Here is a 14,678-nt window from a genome sequence, read left to right as displayed (position 1 = left end):
GAACGTTTATTCGTGTATGCACCTGCTGCTTATGCAGAGGAGGGGGATGACCACCATATTGTGGTACAGGCTGAAGTGCGGGAAAACCCTGAGTGCTTAAAATGTAAATTTAGAGAAATGTGCAACCCTCAAACTAATATTACAATGGAAGGGCACATATTTTATACAAGAAATCAAAAGCATGGTGAAACTTTTGCAGCATATATAAATGACTTCTTAAACAAGGCATAAATGTGCAGATTTAGTGATATGAGGGAGGAGATGATAAAAGACAGGCTTGTGTGTGGTGTTAATGACACAGTGAAAAAGACTTTGCTTTGAGACAGTGATTTAACTTTAAGCAAAACCACAGAGATTTGTCAAATATATGAGCTTACCAAAAAGCACACAAATATGCTTATGAATGAGAACAGCATGCTTGCTTCTTTCAGCACGAATGTTGACAGTATGCAGCATGAAGTTAAGAGGTATAGGCCAAAGGGTGTGGCTCCCACAACGAAACTCAGGCTAGTTTTAGTAAAACCTATGGCACATGCAGCAAAACTGAGGGGTGATTTAGCAAAAGCTAGGTTAAACCTCATAGTTAACTGTCGTAATTGTGAAGGCAGTCACAAACCTAAATGAGAAAAATGCCTAGCTTTTGGTCAGCAATGCCACAGATGTAAAAAGTGGAATAATTTCAGAAAGCTTTGTAAATCTAAAGAGGCACAGTCTTTTATTAAGAAAGAGCATTCCAAGAAGTTGCTCAAGTAGAAAGCTGAAAGCCTACTTTTTATGTTGATGGTGTCTCTGTGCTTGAGGAAAAGGTTGCTGCAGTAGATTTGTTGGCAAAGAGCGAAGTATTTTGTACTGTATTGATTAATGTGAGACCTGTAGAGCTCAAAGTTAATACTGGTTCAAAGTGCAATGTTATGTCAGCAGAAATGTTTGCAAAGGTAAAAGCTGGTGAAAAACATGATTTGGCAAAGTGTGCGAAGCTTGTTGCTTATGGTGGTGAACTGATTCAAACCGAAGGCTCAGTAGTGCTTTCATGCTATCCTGCTGGGAACAGCCATGACTTGCAGTTTTTTATAGTCAATAAACAAGTGCAGTCATTGTTAGGCCTCAAAGATAGGACTAATTTAATTTAGTAAGGAAGTCCACCATGTAAGCATCAACAACAATGAAGGTTTCACAAAGAATATTTTCTGAATATGTCGATATTTTCAAAAATGGGCTTGGCAAACTCCCAGTCATGTCCTTGCATGAAGTTAGACCACTAGGTAAGCCCAGATGTCAGGCCAGCATGGGAGGTTCCAGTAGCAATGCAGGACAAAGTAAAAGCAGAGCTAGAGAGAATGGCACATTCAGGAGTAATTTTTCCAGTACAAGAACCAACTGAATGGATATCCTCCATGGTAGTAGCTCATAAGAAAAGCTCAGATGACATTTGAATATGAACTGAGCCAAGAGAATTGAACAAAGCACCGAAACAACCTCATCATCCAATGCGTGCAGTTGATCATCCAATGTGTGCAGTTGAAGAAGTTGCTGCTCTCATGCCAAATGCCACTATTATTTCTGTCTTAGTTCATTTTGGCAGATTTTACTTGATCGAGAATCTTCCTTGCTAACCTCTTTCAGTACACCATTTGGAAGGTACAGATTTTTGAGAATGCCATTTGGGATAAATTCTACCAATGAAGTCTTTCAACATGCGATGGAGCAAATTTTTTTATGGTTATCCATGTGATGTTATAGCAGATGATATTCTTGTAGGAGGCAATGGTGAAATCAAATAAGACAGAAACCTCAAAAAGGTTACAGATCATGATCATGAATCTTAAACTGAATCCCCAGAAATGTAAATTCAGGCTAAAAGAAGTTACTTATGTGGGTCATTTGTTTACCAGTTCAGGCTTAAACCAGATCCATCCAAGCAAGCTGCAATTGTTGAGATAGCAGCTCCAAGCAATGCCACATCTTTACAATGTTTTCTTAGCATGGTCAATATTTAGGCAAGTTCATTCCTGATTTAAGTGAGCTTTAAGCACTGCTACAAGAGCAGAGATGCAAAAATGTAACTTGGACATGGATGGATCAACATCAAACAGCATTTGATGTCCTGAAACAGAAAATTGTTAATCCACCCACTGAGATATCATGATGTTCACAAACCTATAAATCTTTCCTATGATGCTTTAAAATATAGTCTTGGTGCAGTAATTATTCAAGGGCAGACAAGTAGCCAATGCATCTAAAACTCTAACTCAAACTGAGATGCAGTTTGCGCAAACTGAAAAAAGAGCTTTTGGCAATAGTGTTTGCATGTTCAATGATTATATTTATGGCTGACCTATCCAGATTGAAACTGATCACCAACCTCTGGTTACTATTTTGAGAAAACCAATGCACACAGCTCCAGCCAGATTGCAATGCATAATGTTAAAATTGCAAAAGTACAATTTCAATATGGTTTACACAAAAGGCAAACTTCTTTATTTTGCTGATACATTATCTAGATCGCCCAGACAATGACCAGTATGACAATAAAAAAGCTGATTTTGAAGTTATGAAAGTGAGAAATTGTTCTTCCATACATCTTGATGAGCTTAGAAATCACACAACTTCCGATCCACTTCTCCAGAAGCTGAACCATTTCATCAGTCATTGATGGCCAGCAAAACAATCTTGTTTACCACTAGATGTGCAGCAGTATTATCCTTATTGAGGCAAGACTTTGATGGAAGATGGTATCATCATGAAAGGTCCAAAAGTAGTAACTCCAAAATTCTTGCAATAAGAGTATATTAAAATCTTGTATCGATGTCACCCGGGACCTGATTCTACCAAAAGGACGACGAGTGGAGTAGAATTTTGGCCTTCTATGTCAAAAGATATTGAGAAGGAAATCTCAGCTTGTTCAATTTGTAATAGTACTAAACCACACCAACAAAAAGAACCACTTCAGCTGAACCAGATTCCTGAACTACCTTGGTCGACAGTAGCCACAGATATTTCAGAATGGAATGGTCAACATTATTTGGTATTAGTAGACTCTTATTGAAACTGGCTCGAGATTGACCTACTTCCTAAGCTAACTTCCAGTACTGTCATTACAAAATTGAAGAGACATTTTTCTGTCCATGGTAGTCTGCACAAAGTCATTTCTGACAATGGTGAACTCTTTACAAGTCAGCAGTTCAAAGGATTTGCTGAGACATGGGACTTTGTTTATGTTACTAGTAGTCCTGAGTATCGACAATCTAATGGCCTGGTTGAACGTGCAGTTCAAAGTGTGAAACAGTGAAACAGATGGAACGTTATGGTGAGTACATAACTTCTTTATGTGATTATGTCCTATCTCGCCTTCATTCTTAACTGGTTTGGACAGCATCCCTAATGCCATCTTTCTTGGGTGGCTCAAGGGAGAATATTCTTCAGAGCAGTGTACCCAAAAGAGGCCCTGTTCCTGGAGGCCAACTCCACTTTGTAATGAGTGATAACAGTATGAGGCCTTGCCCATGTTGCTGCACCACAAATGGTGTCAATTGGTAGTCTAGCCCGAAAGGCAGAAGAAGTTATGGCTCTTTTACTTTATAGGAGAGGTCTTTGTTCTGAGATTTGTAAGTATAGGTAATACAATCTGACAGCCATTTAAGAAGGGTGAATTTAGAGATACAGGACCACCTTTTTTAGAGGCTGAAAACGATACAAATAACTGGTCAGATTTTCTGAAGTCCTTTGTCCTATGTAAGCAGAAACGTAATTGCCTATGTGTATCTAGGTGGTATAATATGTATTCTGCCTTGTTGCCATAGTTGGGTAAAAGGACTGGAAGTTCTATAGATTGGTTCAAATTAGATTCTGAGCATACTTTGGGTAGGAAGGAAGGGTTTGATCGCAGGGATACTCTGACTGCGGAAAATCATGTAGGGGTCTCATACCTCCCAACCATACTGAATTATTTGTTTTTTACCGAGTTTTGGGGTCCAAATAATGGGTTCCCTAGATTCCTAAGTGGCACCCCTTAATTTCAAATTTCCTGGCTTTTTTATTTTAAAAAATTTAGTTTGGTGTTATGAGCTGACGTCATCAGGTGCGTGATTATGTCAGCTCCGAGAAACAGCCTGCTAGCCTGTTGGAATTGAGCTCACTTGCATGTATTTCCGGCTGCAAAGCAGGAATAGTGCTGGTTCCACGAACAGCAAGCCATGAGGTATTTACTATGCGGCGGCTGATTTGGATTTGACAGCTGAGGCTGCAGAGTGTGTGAACGGAAATCTTGAGGCTGCAGAAACAAGCAGAAGACTTCACGGATTTACTTTTGATGTCTGGCTGACTACAGAGTGTGGAAACAAGCCGCAAGGCTTGCAGAGGCACGTATTATATGGCTGCCTTCAGAGTGTGTTTGTTTGAGTGTGTGTGTTGAGTGTGTGTGAGTGTGTTTGAGTGTGTTTGAGTGTGTTTGAGTGTGTTTGAGTGTGTTTGAGTGTGTGGGAGAGTGTACATGCGTGAGTGTGCACCTGTGAGAGTGTGCGCGCGTGAGAGTGTGCACCTGTGAGAGTGTGCGTGCGTGAGAGTGTGCATGTGTGAGTGTGTGCGAGTGTGCACGTGTGAGAGTGCGTGGGTGTGTGCGCACGAGAGTGTGCAAGTGTGTGCGTGTGAGAGTGTGTGTGCGCGAGTGTGTGCGAGTGTGTGTGTGTGCGCGAGTGTGTGCGCGCGAGTGTGTGCGCGAGAGTGTGTGCGCGAGTGTGTGCGCGCGAGAGTGTGCGCGAGTGTGTGCAAGCGAGTGTGCGCGAGTGTGTGCGTGCGCGAGTGTGTGCTGTGCGCGAGTGTGTGCGTGCGCGAGTGTGTGCGTGCGAGAGTGTGTGCGCGAGAGTGCGCGAGTGTGTGCGTGCGAGAGTGCGCGAGTGTGTGCGTGCGAGAGTGCGCGAGTGTGTGCGTGCGAGAGTGCGCGAGTGTGTGCGAGAGTGCGCGAGTGGGTGCGTGCGAGAGTGCGCGAGAGAGTGCGCGAGAGTGCGCGAGAGTGCGCGAGAGTGCGCGAGTGTGCGCGAGAGTGCGCGAGTGGGTGCGTGCGAGAGTGAGCGAGTGTGCACATGCGAGAGTGCACAAGTGTGTGCATGTGCGAGTGTGTGCACGTGCAAGAGTGCGTGCACGTGTGAGACTGCATGAACGTGTGAGACTGCGTGAGCGTGGGCGAGAGTGCACGAGCATGTGCATGAGAGTGTGCGAGAGTGTGTGCACGTGAGTGTGTGTGTGTGTGTGTGTGTGTGTGTGTGTGTGTGTGTGTGTGTGTGTGTGTGTGTGTGTATAAAATGCCCCAGGTGAATATACCTGGTGGCTAGAGGTACTCAGGCTCAAAGTCTCTACCTTGGGTACAGGTAACAGGAGCCTAACATCCCTACCCACCCCACTTCTGAAAACTTTCCAGATTTATGCCTCATATTTTTGTTCTGTACCTCATAATATCTGTGGTTTTCTGGATTTTTGTGGCAAATCACTCAAGGATTGAATTCACTAAATAATAACAGGCATTTGAATTTCAGACCATGTTTTTCAGAAAATAAATGGTTAACACAAAACCTTTTATTCTAGTACTTTAAGTTTATAAGATCAGTATTTGAAATGTGTCCCTATTTTTGGGGCTGTATTCTCCCATTATTGGCTTTGTCCAGGTTTTTTGTGCTAAGGTGTTGAGAGCTATGGTGAGAAGTGAGAACTGAAATCTGTGTTTCCCCTGTTATTGCCTTTATCCAGGTTTTTTGTGCTAACACATTGAGAACTATGGTGAGAAGTGAGAACTGAATTCGCTAAATGATAGCCATTTAAGTTTCAGACTTCACATCTTTCAGGAAACTGCTGACTTGGCATAGTGGTACGTTGCTCTGACTGAAGTGCACAGGGCCCAGGGTTCAAAACTTGGCAGTAAAATGCATGGTGATAACACAACATTTTATTCTAGCAACTTTCCAAAATTATAAAAGCAATGTTTAAAATGTATCCCTGGTTTTTGGGCTTTTGCCCACCCCCCCCACCCCAATACAATTTGGCTTTTTCCAGATTTCTTGTGCTGCAAAATTGAGAGATACAGTTGAATGTCGAGTAGATTTTACAAGGAGCTGAGATCTTCAGGGGAAGAGGGGTTTAGTGTTGCTTATGCTGAGTCTGCATGCATTGTTAGTAGCATAACAGGTTAAATACCTGCTTTTGATGCAGAAGGCTGTGAGTTCTACCACCACAGTATGTAGATGCACTGTTGATACTGTACTGTGTTGTTGTACTTTTAAAGGGGGTGGGTGTAACAAGTCAAGGGTGTAGCTACATATGCAACAAAACTTACATAAGTAAGAAAATGTCATGCACAAGGACATTTGTGCCTCATTGGAAAGAGCAACAAATATCATTAACCCAAATTCAGGAACAGAAAATCAGAATTATTATGTTCTTGCTGCATTATAAGAAAAATATTTTAAACAAGTACAGTACATTTTCTAGCATTCAAGATAAAACACAGTTTTACACTTCAGACAGTGGAGAAGCAAGAGTGGCCAGTTAACAGCACCTGGATTACAATGATAGTTTTGATGCTTCAGGATGAATGTAGGAGAGGGTCTGTCAGTACTTGGACTAAACATTGGAAGTCTTAAAACATTCAGTTCACCTAGTTTATTTTGTTGTGCATTTACAGCTATTGAGTTGGTCTGATAACACAAATCTGAGCAAGTCAAGCAAAAAAATGAAATTGAAAAGAAGTTCAAGAAGCTGTGGAAGATGCCCATGGCTTACACTACCGTCATTCTATTTATATATATAATATATATGTGCGTGTGTGTGCGTGTGTAAGTAGATTTTTATAATGGAAATGTTCTGAATTGGGCAGTTTTGTCATTATTGGTTCATGCATTTTGTTTAATTGCCTACTGGAAAAATGTTTAAACATTAATGCGCTCTAAGTCTAACAAGTGTTCTGTATTATACAAGGAATATAATTTAATAAAGTCAGGAAGGTGCATCAAAGAACACATGTATGTTTCTTGTCTTGTGTGCAAGGGGCCTATGATTTGAAAACAGCCCAAAGTTAATCTTTATCCACCACTGGCCAGATGCATTTTCTTTGGATGTGGTGTGGGCTTCAATGTTGTTTCAATGAATGTGAGTTTCAAGGGCAGAGAAGGTTTAATGCCAAGTCTATTTTCATTGTGAGACAGTATTGCTTTGTTTAGCAGATGTCTATTAGTGTTTGTGCACTGTGCTATAAAACATAAAAATAAAATTCAAATAATCATTGTAGAAGTAAAGCAGTATGCACATTATTGTTTATGGTAAATGGAACAAACTCGCCAGGTAATGGGACATTGGTATGGCCTCAGGAGGACTCCGGTGCCATATTTTGGTTGTCTATTCTTCAATTTGCATTTGAAAGTTGGTATCCCACAATTCCATTGGAGTGTGTGGGGGTTAAGTAATTATATATGCAAATTTTATGTTAATCAGCGTACAGATTTGTACCTATTTTTCATGGGCCTTGTCCAGATTTTTGATGTTTCCAGGTTGAGAGGTATGGGGGAGGGCTTTATAGATAATGCTTGTAGCTATGAAACTCTTCTAGCTGAAGTGATGGCTATCAAAAGGATCGCCTTCCAAGTTAAAAACTTCACATAACAGGATGATGTAGGTTTAAAAGGGGGAAAGAATTAAATGGGATAAGACAAAATTCAGGTCCCATGGTGCTGGAGGGGCTTTAATGGGTGGTCTTAACAATACAGTGCCTTTAAGAAATGTCTTGCAAAGCCTGTGGGGCATGACATTCAACCTTGATTCACCTAAATGGAAATTAGATATCGGTGCTAGCTGAACTCAAATAGTAGCTGCAGCTGCACCTTCATTAAATAGCTTTCCCAAGAATTCAAGAATGAAACTACTGGTGCAGAAAAGGGGTCAATGCAATCATTCAAAGCCCAAGAAGAAAATACTTTCCATTTGCTCATTTATAACTTTCTTGTTGAAGCCTTAAGAGACAAGATCAGGATATGTTTTACAGATGAAGAAAGCTTAGGGAGCCTGGCTATGTTCGGAATTGGAGCAGCCAAGCTGTCAATTTGAGGGTTTGAAGAGAGGGGTGGAGCATCCCTGATGCACGAATCAGAAGGTCCGGAACTGGGTCCAGAATCCATGGCTCCTCCTGGAGATGAGGCTAAAGGAAGGGGAACCAGATCTGATGAGGCCAGTATGGGGCAATGAGTATCAAATTCCTTCCCAAGGAACTGGCTTTCTGAAGAACGTTAGCTATCAATGGAAAGGGAGGAAAGGTGTAGAGGAGACCCCAACGGCCAATCATGTACAAGTGCATCCCTTGATGACTCCCCCAGAGGGGGGATTAGAGCAAGATAGCTGCTGCATTTGGCATTCATGGAAGTGGCAAAAAGGTTGCAGCAAAGCTGGTCCCATTTGTGGAAAATCATCTCTGCTACTTCTTGTTTTAAGTACCACTAGCGAGGCATTAGAATCATTCTGCTGAGTTTGTCTGCTATCATGCTGGATTTCCCTGGGATATGCATCTTTATTAGAAAGCGTTGGGAGAAGGTCGCCCACTGCCATACTCTCCGGGCCTCCCGACAAAGGGGGTAAGACGTGGTTCCTCCTTGTTTGTTTATGTACCATGCAACCGACATGTCTGTCTGTACTGCAATAGTTCCTAGCAGAAGAGAGTCTTGGAATGCTTGCAACGCTAGAAGCACTGCCCTCATCTCTAGGACATTGATGTGTAAATGGGCCTCATGATCCTGCCAGGTGCCTTGTACTGTCTTTCCCAGATAATGCCCCCATCCCTACCCCATCTGGGAAGTGTCTGTGGTCACTGTGGCTAAAGGCTGTGGAAGAACAAAAGGTCGACCTAATGTCACATATGTGGAGTGAAGCCACCAACGAAGGTCTTTCTTGCAAGATTCTGTTATCATAATTTTGGTGGGACATAGGTAGTTTCTGCCTGGACCACTAACTGAGCAGTAGCCACTGTAGAATTCTTGTATCAGATGTGCTAATGGGATCAAGTTTATTTCTGCTGCCATGGTCCCCAAGGTTTTCAGGACTGTTCTTGCTTGTATTTTTTATTGGAAAGTAGGATTTTTACTTGATGCCGTATGACAAACTCTTTCGGGGGGAGTTTTGCCATGATTCTTGTATCTAGATGTGCTCCTATAAAAATTATATGCTGAGATGGCAACAAGGCAGATTTTTCATAATTTATTGCGATTCCTAGGTGAGAGCAGAGCTTCAATGTGGTGTCTCTTGCTTTTATTAGTAGATGCTCAGTAATGGTGGTTAGGAGCCAGTCGTCTAGGTACGGAAACACTTGGAATCCTAGGCGTCTCTATGACTATGGCCATACACCTGGTGAGCACTCTAGGGGCTGTAGTGAGAACAAAGAGCACAGCTTGAAATTGGTAGTGACTGACTCCCAGCTGAAAGCGCAAATGACTCCTGGATTGCCTGTCCATTTTTATATGGTAGTACACATCCTGGAGGTCTACAGAGCACATCCAATCATCTTGTCCCAGAAAAGGGAGTATTGACTGACTGCAGTGTTACCATCCGGTACTTTGACTTTTTCACTGACTTGTTTACTTTGCTGAGATCCAGGATGAGTCTCAAGTCCCTTGTTTTCTTTGTAACTAAAGAACATTGGGTAAGTTCCAGATCCTATTTGGTCTGTGGGGACTGTCTGGATGACTTTTTTCCAGCAATGTTTGTATTTCTAGAGTCACCTGTTCCCTTCGACTGGGTGGAACGTCCGGGATTTTTTTTATGTTTGGAATGGGGAAAGAATAGGATATGGAGTAACCTCTGGATAATATGCTTTGTACCCAGTTGTCTATTGTTATTTTTAGCCAGGCTTCTGGGTACAAAGATAAGCGACTCCCCTGACTGCCTCCAGAGACAGACAGGCAGGCCTCCTTTCAGGAGCACTGAAAGGGCTTACTAAGGAAAGATGCCCTGTCTCCCTGATTTTGCAGACCCCTTCTGCTGTGCATCTTCCATTACTGGTTCCCCCTCTGCCCTTGTGCCCCTGGAGGAAGAATTACCATGTCTGTCCTGAAAAGCTCTCTGGGATTTTTGGAACCACATTTTTCCTCCCTTTTGACCTTTTGGATAAGGTCTAGAAGATAGGGAAAAAAGGGCTCCTATGACAGAGAGACTTTTTCCTTCTTGATGACAACTAGTTAGTGTGTCTTTGACTTTTGGCCTGAACAAGGATGAGCCATTGAAAGGGGCATTAACAAAAGAAGATTTAAAGGGTTTCAGAAAGTCACACAAGCGCATCCAGGAATGTCTCCTTAGGGAAATTCCTGAACCCACTGCCCTACTCACTCCATCCACTGCACAACAAATGAGTCTCATGGAGGAGTTGACCATGGAATTTATGGTGGAGAGCTGGGAGGAATCCTTCTGTGATACCCCTTCAGCTACTAAACCTTGGAGAGCATCTCCTAGCTCCTTCAGGAGGTCTCTCTTAAGTCTGGTAAAATGGGTGGGATAATTCAGTAATCTCAGTGCAAAGGTCACTGAAGAAAAGGTGCACTTTCCATATCTGTCCATCGTACGAGACTCCTTGTTCGGCAGATAGACAGAAGAGAATGTCTGTGCAAGTTCCTTTCTGGTGGCCACTGCTACCACCATAGCATCTACTGGGACACCCTTTGTAAGAAAATTCTTATCTGTAGGGGATGTTATGAATTTGTTTGGCCTCTGGGGAACAGGCTCCCATGTCTTTCGACAAACTAGGTCCATCAGTTCGTCAAAAGGCAGAGACACCAAAGTGGCAGAAGAGCGAGACCCAAAGGCTTACCGGTATACAGACTCCTCCTGAGAAGGGTGGATGGGCTTCCAGCTGCCTCTCTGTTTAAGTATTTCCAGGATGTCTGCGAAGGCAACATCCTCAGAGAGCGACCGTGGGGACACTTCTGACTCATCAAGGTCTGTATCAGATGTGACTGACTCCTCTGGGGAGTCTAAGTGCTTCCTCTTGCAAAGTCTCTTACAACGGACCTCTTCAGAAGGGTATTCTGGAGAGGTTTTGGAAGAGAGGGGTTAACCCAATGGGGCATCCTGAGGCCTAGGGTCTCCACATTTCTGTGGATGTAATGGTGCCAAGACAGACACCAATGCCTTTGGGGGAAGAATGTCTGGACCGGTCTGTGGAGACAGCACTCTCCTAATCACCATGAAATCCCCCCTGCCCCTGATCCAAGGAAACTTCCGACTCCAAAGAACCAGAACAAGGGGCTTGGCTCCAAAGCAGATGTAGGAGCCGAGTTCACCTGCACCGAAGCCCTGAGAGGCAAGTTTGGATCCGACAACTGTCTGACCCGACTCACCTCCCCAGACCCGACCAGACAGCATTGGCCCCTAGACTCCTCAAGCTCAGATGGAACAGAGGACATCGAAGCAGTAGTCAGGCCTGAAGATCCTGGGATAAGCCTGGGCTCCAACGGTTCCACTATGACCAGTTCTAGACATTCTGGCTCCAAAGTCCAGGATCAGATCGGAGGAGGAATCAATGGTGAAAGGGTAGGCTTGATCGTTTCCAACGCACTCTGGCTTGGATCCGACAACAATCTGGCAAGCACTGGTGTCCACAATAGCCTCCGCACCATGCAACCCACATCATCATCATCATCATTATCAGAGAGACTTCTGGAGGATCTAGTGGAGGGAGTAGGAGATCTAGAAACCTGTAGTAAGGGAGAGCTTAAGGTTGGAGATACCTTTTCAAATTCCAGGGACTGGCTTTATACATGAAAACCCAACGGCTCCAAAACTAAAGGAGCCGGGGTAGGAGGCTTCTCGTGGCAGACAGCGTTCAGGTCCGCAGAAGAAACTTTTTGCAACTTTCTTGATGGCTCCAAATGAGCCCTTGAGGAAGATGACCTTTTCCCTGAATTATCGGGGGAATGGCCTGCCTTTGAAGGACCCTGACCTTCTTCGATAGCTTCTGAAAAAGGGATCTTCAATAAGCCTCTCAAAATCAATTTATTCTTTCTCTCTAATAGTACCCTATGACTAAAGGAGTGGCATATGGCACAAGACTCCTGAAGGTGTACTGCTCCGAGACAGTACAAGCAAAGTGTATGTCCATCTGTAACTGACATTTTTTGGCTGGATTTCATGCATTTTTTAAACCTCAAGGGTTTAACATCCTTAGACTCCTTAGACATCACAGTAATCAACAATAACAGGAAAAACTATAAAGTATCTACAGTGGATATAAAAAGTGTACACACACCCTGTTAAAATACCAGGATTTTGTGATATAAAAAATGAGACCACAATAAACCATTTCAAAACTTTTCCCACCTTTAATATGACCTATAATCTGTACAATTCAATTGAAAAATAAACAAATCTGTTAGGAGAAAAAATATAAAAAATAAAAAAAACATACAATAAGCTGGTTGCATAAGTGTGCTCTCCCTTAAACTAATACTTTGTTGTTTGAGGGAATTATGAACAGTTCCAAATACCAGTCATTTTTGGCCCAAAACCTTCAGGCATCTGCTAGAAAGCTAAAGATGAAGAGGAATTTCACCTTTCAACATGACAATGACTCCAAGCATACATCCAAATCAACAAAAGAATAGCTTCACCAGAAGAAAATTAAAGTTTTGTAATGGCCCAGCCAGAGCCCAGACCTAAATCCAATAAAAAATCTGTGGGATGACCTGAAGAGGGCTGTGCACAAGAGATGCCCTCGCAATCTGACAGATTTGGAGTGCTTTTGCAAGGAAGAGTGGGTAAATATTGCCAAGTCAAGATGTGTCATGCTGACAGACTCCTACCCAAGAAGGCTGAATGCTGTAATTAAATCAAAGTGTGTTTCAACAAAGTATTAGTTTAAGGGAAAGGAAGGACTGGCAGATAAGCAGGATTGTAACTGTAGCATGGAGTTGAATTTGGGAAAAATTGTGGGGGAAGCAGGGTAGGTTCAAGAGAGGCAAAGATGGGAGTTGTAAGAAGAACCAGAAAGTATTTAAGAATCTGTTTTTTTTTTTTTTAGGAACTCACCAACTATAAAGGAAAAAAGGCCCTCTTATTTAAAGAGGCAAAAGCAGTCCTCTAATTTAAATGAGCTCGCCTTATTTCTTAATAAAGGAAAAAGAATCTAGGAAAAAAACTCAGCTCTCTAATTTAAACGAGCTTGCCTATAAATCTAAAGGAAGTAAGCCCTCTAACTAAAAACTGGCTAAAGAAAAATAAGTTTTAAGCCAGGATAGGGTAAGGAAAAAAAGTCCATGAGACGAAACGACAGCCAACAGCAAAAAGAACAGCAGTGAACACTGTAAAAACTGCTTAACAACGTTAGCTAGAGTATAACAATAATAATAAACTACACAAAATATAAAAAAATGACAAAATAAGGAAATAAGAAAATTCCATTTAGTCAGAGCGAGTAGGAATCACCCGATCTTGTTTAGTGGCAAACAAGATCTGGGGACCTTTCCTAGTGCATGATGGGATAGGGTTTCAGCCACAAGCTAGTGGAAGATCCCGAGCTTTTGTATAAGGCAGAGTTGGAACTGTGGATCGGTTCTGAACCCAACCAGTTAAGAATGAAGGTGAGATAGGACAGCCTCACATCATCAGTTATCAACATAAACAACCCAAAAAGGGTCACACTAGGAGCATAAAGTAATGAAGTCCCAACAACTAGTGAGAATCACACTCCGACTTTTATTCTTCCAGATACAAAAACAACCAACGACTTAGCGCTTTCGCCAACAATTTGGCTTCTTCAGAGTAGTTGGGCCATAAAATCTGACAATTTAAATAATCACAACAATTAATGTTGGACCAATCACAAAACTTCAACTAAAAATCCCATGCCCACAATTCTAAATGCTGCCTAAAGCATTGTAATGAACAACAACATACACAACTTATACACACACAATTATATGCTGTTTAAAAATTAATTACATAAAACATATATAGTTTTAAAAATCGTAAAACATATAAAGCTACGGTTGAAATTCACCAAATCAGTTGTTAAACAGCCGTATTTTGGACAGAACATTGACCTTAAAAGAACACATTTATCATAAATAACTATGCGTTTAATTATCAATATGACATCTCTTCATATTAAACAAATTTACTATGTATTATATGCCATCACCTCAATTCAAACAGAAAGAGAAAGAAACAATAAATAAAAATGAAACCTAAAACTAAAAATTCAAGGAACAAAAGCACATCATCAGTTATGCCTACAAAAACATTACACAACTGCAAAACATAAAAAAAAATAAAATAAAAAGTAAATAATTTCTTATTTTAAATACTATTTATTTCATTCTAACTTCAACATTAAAAAAATGTCAGGATGTCTGCAGTTATCTCTACAGTTAAGATGCTGCCATGTCACAAAATCTAGAAGGGCAAGTGTCTGCAGCTATCCCTGGCCAAGTAAATATTATTTGTTAAAGTTTAATGCACCCATTTTATTAATGTACAATCGGTACTGACAAGGACAAGATAATGACTTAGTGACATACATAATGCATGTTAAAAACAAAATTACACTGTGGTTACAATGTTCTATTGCACATCACAATCCATATTTTACTCTAGGACTGGAATTTATAGAAGTTATTTTCACAGGCTTCTGTTGTATAGGCAACTCATCAAATTTTCCTGTA

General features: G+C 41.6%; 1 protein-coding gene across 1 annotated transcript in view; it reads right to left on the bottom strand.

Moving 5' to 3' along the window:
• Positions 1-14,678, bottom strand: part of RPGRIP1L (RPGRIP1 like) — a 1,932,928-nt gene that overhangs the window by 1,633,189 nt on the left and 285,061 nt on the right. The window lies entirely within an intron of this gene.

The sequence above is a fragment of the Protopterus annectens genome, chromosome 8.part1 (assembly GCF_019279795.1).
Source record: "Protopterus annectens isolate FY-2018-M chromosome 8.part1, PAN1.0, whole genome shotgun sequence".
In the NCBI taxonomy this organism is placed as follows: Eukaryota; Metazoa; Chordata; order Ceratodontiformes; family Protopteridae; genus Protopterus; species Protopterus annectens.
The sequence above is the reverse complement of the archived record's forward strand: the minus strand, read 5'-3'. Positions and strand labels throughout refer to the sequence as shown.